Here is an 11,830-nt window from a genome sequence, read left to right as displayed (position 1 = left end):
GCTTTCGAAGGACACCAGGAAAAGAATTGTAGACCTGCACCAGACTGGGAAGAGTGAATCTACAATAGGCAAGCAGCTTGGTGTGAAAAAATCAACTGTGGGAGCAATCATCAGAAAATGGAAGACATACAAGACCACTGATAATCTCCCTCGATCTGGGGCTCCACGCAAGATCTCATCCCGTGGGGTCAAAATGATCGTGAGAACGGTGAGCAAAGATCCCAGAACCACACGGGGGGACCTGGTGAATGACCTGCAGAGAGCTGGGACCAAAGTAACAAAGGTCACCATCAGTAACACACTACAACGGCAGGGAATCAAATCCCGCAGTGCCAGACGTGTTCCGCTGCTGAAGCCAGTGCATGTCCAGGCCCGTCTGAAGTTTGCCAGAGAGCACATGGATGATACAGCAGAGGATTGGGAGAATGTCATGTGGTCAGATGAAACCAAAGTAGAACTTTTTGGTATAAACTCAACTCGTCGTGTTTGGAGGAAGAAGAATACTGAGTTGCATCCCAAGAACACCATACCTACTGTGAAGCATGGGGGTGGAAACATCATGCTATGGGGCTGTTTTTCTGCCAAGGGGACAGGACGACTGATCCGTGTTAAGGACAGAATGAATGGGGCCAAGTATCGTGAGATTTTGAGCCAAAACCTCCTTCCATCAGTGAGAACTTTGAAGATGAAACGAGGCTGGGTCTTCCAACATGACAATGATCCAAAACACACCGCCCGGGCAACAAAGGAGTGGCTCCGTAAGAAGCATTTGAAAGTCCTGGAGTGGCCTAGCCAGTCTCCAGACCTCAACCCCATAGAAAATCTGTGGCGGGAGTTGAAAGTCCGTGTTGCTCGGCGACAGCCCCAAAACATCACTGCTCTTGAGAAGATCTGCATGGAGGAATGGGCCAAAATACCAGCTACTGTGTGTGCAAACCTGGTAAAGACCTATAGTAAACGTTTGACCTCTGTTATTGCCAACAAAGGTTATGTTACAAAGTATTGAGTTGTATTTTTGTTATTGACCAAATACTTATTTTCCACCCTGATTTACGAATAAATTCTTTACAAATCCTACCATGTGAATTCATGGATTTTTTTTTCACATTCTGTCTCTCACAGTTGAAGTGTACCTCTGGTGCAAATTACTGACCTCTGTCATCATTTTAAGTGGGGGAACTTGCACAATCGGTGGCTGACTAAATACTTTTTTGCCCCACTGTATATTGATTTGTCCCTTAAAGGGTAATTCTTATCATATAGAATGGGTATTTAAACTAATAAAGGTTTTTAGGGTTTACTTTCAGCTATCTCTCTTTTCTACTAGCTTCTACTCTCATAAACATATTCTCATGTACACACAGATATACACATTGTACTCATCAAATCAAGCCATGTCTCCATGGAAACTGGAGTTGAATAAAGAGATTGCCTTAATCACTTGATAAGTAGTACAAACTCTGCTCTCGTCTTGCCAAAGACATTCCCTTTCCAATATAATTTCAAATTCACTGTGTGAAATATGTGGAGCCATTTCATTCTATTACCCAGAGTTATACATGGTGACATCTGGGACAGCTCTCCAATATGTTGTACTTGAGGTTAATTAAAAATGTAATGGTCAAGTCTGTATTTCTAATAGAGCTGACAGGAGCTCATAATTCATTCAGATTGATTAGATATTAAACCACTGGTCTGTATAACAGTAGTTGCAGATTAGGATATATATATATATATATATATATATATATATATATATATATATATATATATATATATATATATATATATAGATAGATAGATAGATAGATAGATAGATACTGTATTGTGCATTAGTATCTAGTTGTATATAACAAGATGCTTTTCAAGTAGTGCCTGCTCAGGATTTTTGCATAAACGATCACCTCCAGTTTAAACCACAAACAAAGCTACTTTGCATAAAATTGCTTCTTTGCATCTACTTTAGAAGCTACTTGATGTTGAACTTAGAGGCTAAAACATACTGCTAAGCAATCAAGACAAATTTCTCCAAGGCCCCAGATGGCAAATTGCACTGTCAAATCTTTAGGTATAAAATAGTGGTTAATGATTTGTCACATTTCTGTTGTGCTGAGCTGATAATTGAACAGAGCTCTCTGAATTTAACTGACTGTTACAAATGCTTATTATGAGAAATGACAACCTAGGTGCTGTTGATCCTTTTATTAGAATTGTTAATGTGCAAGCGTGTATTATGAGAAAGCAACAAACGTGATTTACTGCTTTTAGCGGGCAAAAAATAAAATAAAAATTAAAAAAACACTGATTGATGTGCCAGTTTTTAAAGTCTTTCTACGCATCACAAACAGAACTACACAGACTCTATCTGTGCTATCCATCCCGCTCCCCTGAGGCATTGCTCTGATGTGGATAAAGTGAAGAATTATCACTTGCCTGCTGTACCTGGGTTTCATTGCATATTTTCATTCCGGTGTGATTTATTGCATTAAAAGGAGAAAGAATGACAAGTAATGAAAAGGGAGGGCTGAATTTCTGGTTTGCACATTAACCAAATTTCGCAAATCCTTTTCAGACATAGATAACAACATTGGGGTAATCCTAAAACCAGTCTCAAAGATTTAAAAAGGCAATTCTGCAAGTGTCTTCACACTTGTTCACCATGTTTTGTTTTGTTTTTTAACTATTATAGACTTGAATATGGAGAATGCAGCAGAAGTCCTTTTTTATTTTAATTTACCTTTTATTTGTAATCAAACTGTCAAAAGCCCATAGTAGTTTTTTTCATTCTTTATGCTTGTGAATGGTTATTGTTTATTCTGAAACCAGATTTAACATGACTTGATAAACCAAAGGATAAGATATGGGAGTTTGAAGGCTAAAATTAATTCCTCTTTGAAATGCTGTGCTTCTTTTCTTCTGAAAGGCAAAAGAGAAAATATCATTTGTTTCATGTAAACACTGCAAGACACATTTCCTTCTTCGCCACTAAGATTTAGTCATGGAAGCTTGCACTTCTGAGCAGAGTGATTTCAGGCACAAGCTTATATTTTCTTCCGCTCATGCTTTGGCAAAAGACATTATACCTGTCCAAATATAAGTAAAACAACATTCGACATGTATGGAAAAACTCATGAACAGTAACAGGGAAAATACCTCCACTAAAATCCACTAAAAGCATAAATATCAGGCCACATTTCCAAAGTGATTATAGCATTGTAAAAATATGCCTTTTTCTTCATGCTAGTGGCAAACACTAGAATATTGTTAACGCTTCATTAAAATACTGTCCTGAGCATAGACCATTTAAAAGATGGATGTAGCTAGTATGAGTCACCCACTGGTTTGTGAAATCCCATTTGGAAGCATTGAGATGAACGTTTTCACTGCTGCATTTTTGCTGTTTTGAAACCGTTTGTGATGAGACGGGGAAAGCCTGAGAGTAGGACTGCGTGCTCATTGGTTAAAGACTTGTTAATCACAAGTTGTTACCCAGTGGACATACCCCGGATAGTCCTCCTTTCCAAGACACAATATGACCAAAATTTTAAAACTAGACTTTTTATGACCTGAACTGAGCAACTGAACCCACAAACTCATCATAAGTGTTTACCACATGTATCACCCACTGGTGATCATTAAAAAGAATATAGGTTTAAGGCACATTCTTGTCAAGCGATCAGATCAGTTCCAGAGTTTGAACTTCCCGGGATTCTGATTAATAGATTTTACAGTCTTCATGTACAGAGTGTAAGAAATGAAGGCCCGAGTAAAAGAAAAAGTAAACTAATTACTAACTAAAAGTATCATATTTGCAAAAATCAGGCTTATAGTTCATTGAAGCAAACTATAAATTCACCTCTAACTTCAGTCTGTAGGCAGCACTGCAAAATTTGAGGCACATACACCAAATTTTAATGGGTTCTTTCCCTTTCTCATCTCTACATTAACTTCCATGTAAATAAGTTGAGTACTTTTTGTGTAATCCTACTAGAAGTCAATGTGGCAAACAAATAGTAATGCAAACATAACCTCCTTGGCAGAAGCAATAAAAACTCTCATTAAGTCAAGGAGTGAAATGGATCTGCAGCACTTAAGCTTAAACCCGAAAAAGACGGAAGACAAATCACATGAATAACAAGTAATATCGTAAATAACATTTGGGAATGAATGAAGCTGTCCGTCTTCACTAAAAGTAAGATGAGCATAAAAACCAAAAATCTAAGCTGACAAGCTTGAACAGGTGACACATTTTACTTATGCAAAGTGTTCATTTAGTGGAATAATAGGCAGCGCCTTCGTTCTACTTTGCCTTTCTCAGTGATCTGATCCTGTATTCAGCATGTGTCTACAACAGCCTCGCTTTGCAACCATGCAAAACATTTTTAGTTCTTCATCAATTTTTTCAAGTGTCTGCACCTCAAGCAGCCCAGTGACAACAATGAACTGAAATGAGAGGTACTATTACCTAAGTAACCTTTTTAACTGTATATACCAGTTTTCTAAAACTGACGTACTCACTGTGATCAAACCAGGTTCAAAGAAATGTTCATCTGTCTTATCAAACACCTCAGTTATCTCAAATCATATTAAAATGTTCAGTGGCATTGTCACAGTCACTGTAATTTCCTTATGCTTGTATAATGGCACTACAAAGTCTTAATCATAATCCTTTTTTTGTGAGTTTTTGCCATAATTAAAATGGGCACAAATGATCTATTACCATCTGCATGCCACTGTTGTCCCCTCTTTGTTCACAAAAACATGTCCAAGTTATCTTTTATTCCTAAAGCTAGCACATTTTTTTCCCCTGAACAACACATTTGTTGCCAAATTGTTGTGGCCAAAATCATCTCCAAGATGCAAGGAGAGCAAAAGTGTCTGCATGTTGTGTGCTTATCTTTTTATTTTACGTTGATGTGATTTTGCTTAGTTGTTTTTTGTGGCATGTACATATGTCCGGTGACTTATGTTGCAAGCCAATTTCCCCAAGGGGACAAATAACTGTAACCATCTATCTGATCGTCAGACCAAGATTAAAGAAATCTACTACTTCTTACAAGCTACACTCAAATTCAAATGCATGTATTGCGAAACTGACTATTTTATTTATTAATAAATCTACGTAGAGTGCACGCACACATGCATTCACAGCAAAAGATGCTAATGGTAATGACAGTAGTCTCTATATAATCCCACCTAGCTCACATTTTGTAACATGTCTATTGCTGCACTGACAAGATTTGCTTTTGAGAACACTGTGTTTGGAGCACTGCTACATTATTTTCAGACTTAGGGGTGCTTACAGATGCAAGGCCCCAGTCTCCCACTCTCCTGCCCCCACCATTCATTTGAAAGACAAACAGACTTTCCATCTGTCTAAAAGAAGCTGTCCATTCTAATCGATGTCTATGTGACACCTTATCCCTCTTCTTAGCTTAGTCTTAGCAAAGACAGGACATCTGTGAGAAAGAACAGGTGGAAGACATAGTAAATGCCCTCAGGGTGGAATCAAACCCCGGACTCTGCATTAGCTTCATGGCATATGGCTAATGGCCACTGGTATACTTCACCCCAGTGAATACTTAAATGTTTTGATTGATACATAATAAAGTTTTTGTTAATTAACATACTTATACCAGTTGCATATTGACTTAGTTAAAAATTGAGAGCCACTGTTCACAGTACAATATAATAAGTTGGCTCAGTATAAACATATTAGGCCATAAAACTATCCAATAACTTATTTATGCACATATTACAAAATACAGCACCTTATCATTAAGGTTCTCTTAGGGAACTAAACCCAACTGTATAAAGTTAGTCCCGCTAGGCTATCCTACTAGCTAAGTTAACTAAAGTAAACAAGATAAACAATGTGATGCTACTGGAAGTCACAATGTTCGACCGTTTGGGAGTGATGGGAAAGAGAAGAGAGCAGGGAGAGACAGGACAAAATAGGAGAGAGACGGAGCCAGAGTTTCATAATAGCTAATGATTAAATACAGCACTGGTGTGTAAACACACAGGGAGTGAAAAGAGGTAATGGCTTCACGAGAAGCCCTCCCAGCAGCCTAAACCTATTGCAACATAACTAAGGTATGGTTAAGGGTCACCTGATCCAGCCCTACCTATAAGCTTTATCAAAAAGAGAAGTTTTAAGCTTAATCTCAACAGCACAGAGTGTTTGTCTCCTCAATCCAAACTGGGAGCTTGTTTCATAGTTAAGCCCCCTATAGTTGAAGGCTGCTTATTCAACTTTTAAAAACTCCAGAACTCACCAGTAAGCCAGCACTCTGAGAGCGATTTGCTTTGTTTGGATTATCATAATGTACTGTGAGGTCTTTAAGATATGAAAGGGGCATTAATATTTAAGCTTTTATATGTGAAGCTAAAGATATTAAATTGAAGTCTGAATGTAACGGGGAGCTAATAAAGGGAAGTTAACATGGGAGATGTATGATCTCTCTTTTTAGTCTGACTTAATAATGTCAGTGTAGCATTCTGGATCAACTAAAAACTTTTCAGGGAGCTGTCAGAGAACTAACTAACTAATCTTGACTGGTTTCTCTTTTGTTGTTTTCAGATTACTGCAATCATTACAATCAATTCCTTTTGAAGGGAAACCTCTTGCAGTGGCAGTTACAAAGTTTCAATAATAAAATAAATAGCTATATTTAAACACATGGAGACACAAAAGTATATAGACACTCAGTCACACAAAGTTTCCCTTTTGTGTGAAAAATTATTCCATATTACTAAAAATGTAACTAGCTCCTGTGAGCTTTTCAAGGTTTGAAGGCATTCTGAGGATTTTAGGATCATTTTTGCCTTTTTCATCAGTCTAAAATTAAATCCAAGCGCAGTCAGCTGACTCATGCTTTCCTTTACAAATCACGTAAAGCAACTTCCAGCGTGTTACCACGCATAAGTACATCAGCAATGTACATTCTATATTTTGTCAATCACAAATGTTTAAAGTGCTTTAAAATTTGTTCAGTTTCAAACGCAAATGTTTGACGCGAAGCTTCAGCATATAAATAACACCAACATAACACTCGCAGTCTGCTACACAGCAGCTGTAGTAGCAACAGGACACAGCAATATAGCTGTAAGTTTAGACAGGTCATTTATCACATGTAACACAGCATGTGCTCGTCATCTGTATGTGGCTGGTAGAGTAATGGTTAGAAAAAGATATTGCAGCAATTGAGAGTTTCTTTTATGTAGCTGAAAATCATGCAAGCCTCAAGGCACGCTCACAATAAGTTCAGGTCTTTCAGTCAATTCCATGGCCACAGGTGTGAAAACCAAACATGTAGGCATGCAGACTGCTTGTACAAACATTTGCGAATGAATGGGTTGCTCTCAGGAGCTCAGTGAATTCCAGCATAGTGCTCTGATAGGATGCCACCTGTGCAACAAGTCCAGTTGTGAAATTTCCTCGCTACTAAATATTTCACAGTCAACTGTTAGTGGTATTACAACAAAGTGGAAGAGACTGGGAATCGCGGCAACTCAGCAACTCAGCAACTCAGCCACAAAGTCGTAGGCCATGTAAATCACAGAGCGGGCTCAACGGATGCTGAGGTGCATAGTGTGCAAATTTGAACAACTTTCCCAAACTTCATGTGACCTTCACATTAGCTCAATAACAGTGTGTAGAGAAATTCATGGAATGGGTTTCCATGGCTGAGCAGCTGCATCCATGCCTTACATCACCAAGTGCAAGGATAGCATCGGCTGCAGTGGTATAAAGCACTCTGCCAAGGGACACTAGAGCAGTGGAGACTTGTTCTATAGAAGGATAAATCATGCTTCTCCATCTACTCTAATCTGATGGCCGAGTCTGGGTTTGGTGGTTGCTAGGCAATGGCACTAGTCTGACTGTATTGTGCCAAGTGTAAAGTAAGGTGAAGGGAGATTTATGGGGTTGTTTTTTTAGGAGTTGGGCCCGGCCCCTTAGATACACTGAAAGGAACTCTTAACGCTTCAGCATACCAAGAACTTTTGGACAATTTCATGGTCCCAACTTGGGACCATGAAATTGTGGGAATAGTTTGGGGATGGCCACTTCCTGTTCCAACATTACTGCGCACCAGTGCACAAAGTAAGATCCATAAAGACATGAATGAGAAGTTTAGTGTGGAAGAACTTGACTGGCCTGCACAGAGTCCTGATCGCAACCTGACAGAACAACTTTGGGATGAATTAGAGCGGAAACTGAAAGTCAGGCCTTCTCGTCCAACATCAGTTACTCACCTCACAAATGACCTAAAATTCCCCTAAACACTCCTAAATCTTGTGGAGCTCGTATAGATGCAAAGCGTGGGCAGACACCATATTAAACCCTATGGATTAAGAATGGAAGTTCATATACATGTAAAGGCAGACGTGTATATGAACATTTTTATTTATGTAATGTTTTCTGTGGGATAGCATTCCTGTCTGAAGTGATGGGAAAATATTTTAATAACCTGTCTGAGAAATGTGGTGGTAAAAAAAAACCCTTAACCTGTAGTATGTGAGAAAATATCTGAGTAGCTTTATTCTGTGGAAATTCTGCCAAATTGAGTTTTCTTATAAGCTTTGGTGTCACCTGGGAAACGAGGGTTATCTGTCGACTCAACAATTGGTTGTTTTAATTGGTATTCGCCCAACAGCGCTGTCAGACTCAAGGATTTAAAAGAGAATCACAAATCATAATCCTGCTTTTACAAGATTTTAAGTTGTTGAAAGCCCCGGTGATTCTTTAAACTTTCTGTACAAGCAGACACCTCAGTGGATGCGTACTATGCAAGGCCTCGAGAGCCCTCGCCACAGGGCTTCGACAGCATGCGCTTTGATGTGTGGTTAGATGCATAGACACTGAGAGAGGAAGACAGGCAGAGAGAGGGAACAAGCAAGTATTAAGTTGAAGGCCATGTTAGTTTGAATCTACACTCTCAAGCCTGAGAAAAGCCTTTCAAGTAAAGGAGAATACTGAAGAAAAGTCACTGGAGGAAAAACTGCACTATCAACAAAGTGTAATCGGGTCATTTTCATAATTACTCATTTACTGATGTTTAGCAACCAACAGACAACAAGATGAGCCTTGCATAGCCCCTAATAATGTGTATGCTCTAAATCAAATGCTTTGCTTTTTTTTTTTTTGGGGGGGGGGGGCTGCCAGAGATTCAGTGTATTAATAAGGAAGAGTTATTTTTTAACTTGCAACATTTTTATTTTAAAAAATCTATGAACAGCTAATGTCTATTCTCTGTAAAAAAAACAACCAACCAAACAAACAAACAAAAACAAAACCCTGAAAACTATTTAATAAATGAAAGTAATAAGTGAAGAAAAAAAGCAGTAAAATATTTTGTGATTTGTAAACAATCGAGAATCCAAATGTTTCCTCTCTTCAATATGTGGCCTGAAATATATAAATGTATTGTTTTTTGTTTTGCTTTTAATATATGATCTTAATATACAAACATCATATGAGTTTTAAGAGATGATGCATGAGCAGCATAGCTAAGCAATGGCTCCCCTAATTTGTGAGACATATGTTCCACTCACTCACATTTATAGCAATATGTCACTGTTAGTAGGACAGGTCTTGCCAACCCTTCGAGATAAAAAATATGAGGAGGGTGATTTTATTTAAAAGCTCATTTAGCATTCATGTATAGTACCTTTAGCCCAGGTTCCTAATGGCCTGTATCCCCTTGGATTTGTAAGAAGATGTATGAAAATGCAAATATATCAGCAGGAAGTGCACTCAGCTGTCTTGGCATGGAGAAAGATTTGATAGAATTGCATTAAAAACTCAGACTTCAGGGGGGAACCTTTGGCTTATTTTAAACATTTAACCACTGGGACACTTGAATTGTGTGCAATGTCAGGAGAATTGAAAATTATGACTATTCAGTACTGTTTTGATTTTATTCTAACTGATAATGTCAAATTAAAATGCAACACTCTTCTCTGACAGTTCTTTACATATCGAAAACACCTGCAGAAAAGCTATATAAGTGCACTTTTATTTGCAACAGTACCCTTTAGATAGGCATGCAAGCTATCCATCTATAAGTATTCAAGGAGAAGCTAATGCTAACATGTGTACAATGATTGAGACAAAAATCTGGAATGGAGATGCTTGAATATGAGATCTCATTATCTAATTCCTATTTCCTTTATCCCTTCTCAACATTTCAGTTACCTCTAAAGCACCTAGTGCACCACTACGATGTGTGCTGGGGTATTTAAAGAGAGAAATTAATTGTTTTTCTTTCATTTTGGTGAATTAATGAAGTTTGCAGGAAACAAAGAAACTCCAGAGAATTTATGTTCACAGATTATGTTATTGGGTTGTAATATTCTTTCTGACATAGAGTTTTACAGAGACACACACATCCAAATGCACTGTTCCTCCACTTTCTGTGTTTACCCAATTCAATAATGAACCTCCTGTTATATGACAGACTAAAATTGTGGGTATACTTTGCTGTGCAAAACCAGTTTAACCCTTATATATTGTAAGTGATCCAAAATACACAAAAATGAAAGTATGTTAAAGTTCTAGATCGCTCTGCACATAATACAATTTTTTGTACGTTGAGGGTGTTTTGCTTCGTATTTCACAAGTATCCATTCATATGGATTTTTGACCCCCCCAGACCAGTGATGGTTTTTTGTGAATTCTGAAACACTGTACATGTCATACGTGTATTTTTATGAGACAGTGGAGACAGAATTCAAGGATGAACTTGACACTATCAGAAGACAGTGTTTTTGTTCCCATGACATTTGCCCAGATTCCCACAGAGACAGGCACCTGCTGATCTTTGAAGGATCACGGAGGAAACTTGAAACAGTGAAACAGTAAAACAGCATAAAGGATGCTTCACATGCAATGCAACAACAGTATCTATTCAGCGACTGTGGCACACTGTGATGCATGACCAATCAAAACCAAATGTGCAGAGGCCATAAGAGCGATTATATATGTTGCATCTGCACTTAAAAGAACCTGCAATTTAACAAAATAACCTTAAAAAAGAATGAATTCATTCTGACCTAACGGAGATTAAACCAACTGAGAGCTAATTGAGATTAAAATAGACATCAAAAGAGGGGTTAGAGGGTCATGAGAGTATAAAGGCAGCTAAGAAGCCATTTCAGTGAGTGTATGAAACCAAGTCGCACACACACACACAGTTTCCTACCACTGCTGCTGCACAAAATAAGTGTTTCACTAAGTATTTTTTGTTCTCTAAGTGTTGACATGATATTTATGATGATTTTTATGATATAGCAGTTAGAACATCACTGTAACGGTCATACATGATTGTATAAAAAGGTCCAACAGCTTTAGAATTTGTTTGCCATTTTCTTTAAAATATATTTCGGTCATCGTGGCTATTATCTTTTCATGTCTTAAGTAAACAGTACATCTATTATTATAGATATTTTACCTCAAAAATGACCGTTCCAAAGTCTAAAAAATAGACTCTCCCTGATCACTAATGCATTTATAGATTATAAATCAATATATAGTTTAAAATTTGGTATAGACACATGACCTGGACCTATACTGTGAAAGCATTGAGTACTTATCAGGGTTATAAATGGTACTAGTGTACTAGTGGCTTGTTAAGGGTTTATCCCAGGGTACTGCTAATTACTCCAACCCTAACAAGAGGTAATACAATCCCAAATGATTTCCTCTGGACAGCTGGGACCGAATGTAGGAAACACGCTTATCAGGTGCTGTAATGTGTCTTCGGTAAGTGTTGGTTCATGAATGTGTGGAAGTCCACTGTCTCCTTGTCAGCAGATGTCAGCTGGA

Source organism: Neolamprologus brichardi, chromosome 18 (assembly GCF_056152115.1).
Source record: "Neolamprologus brichardi isolate AB-2024 chromosome 18, ASM5615211v1, whole genome shotgun sequence".
Classification (NCBI taxonomy): Eukaryota; Metazoa; Chordata; class Actinopteri; order Cichliformes; family Cichlidae; genus Neolamprologus; species Neolamprologus brichardi.
Note: the sequence above shows the minus strand (reverse complement) of the source record.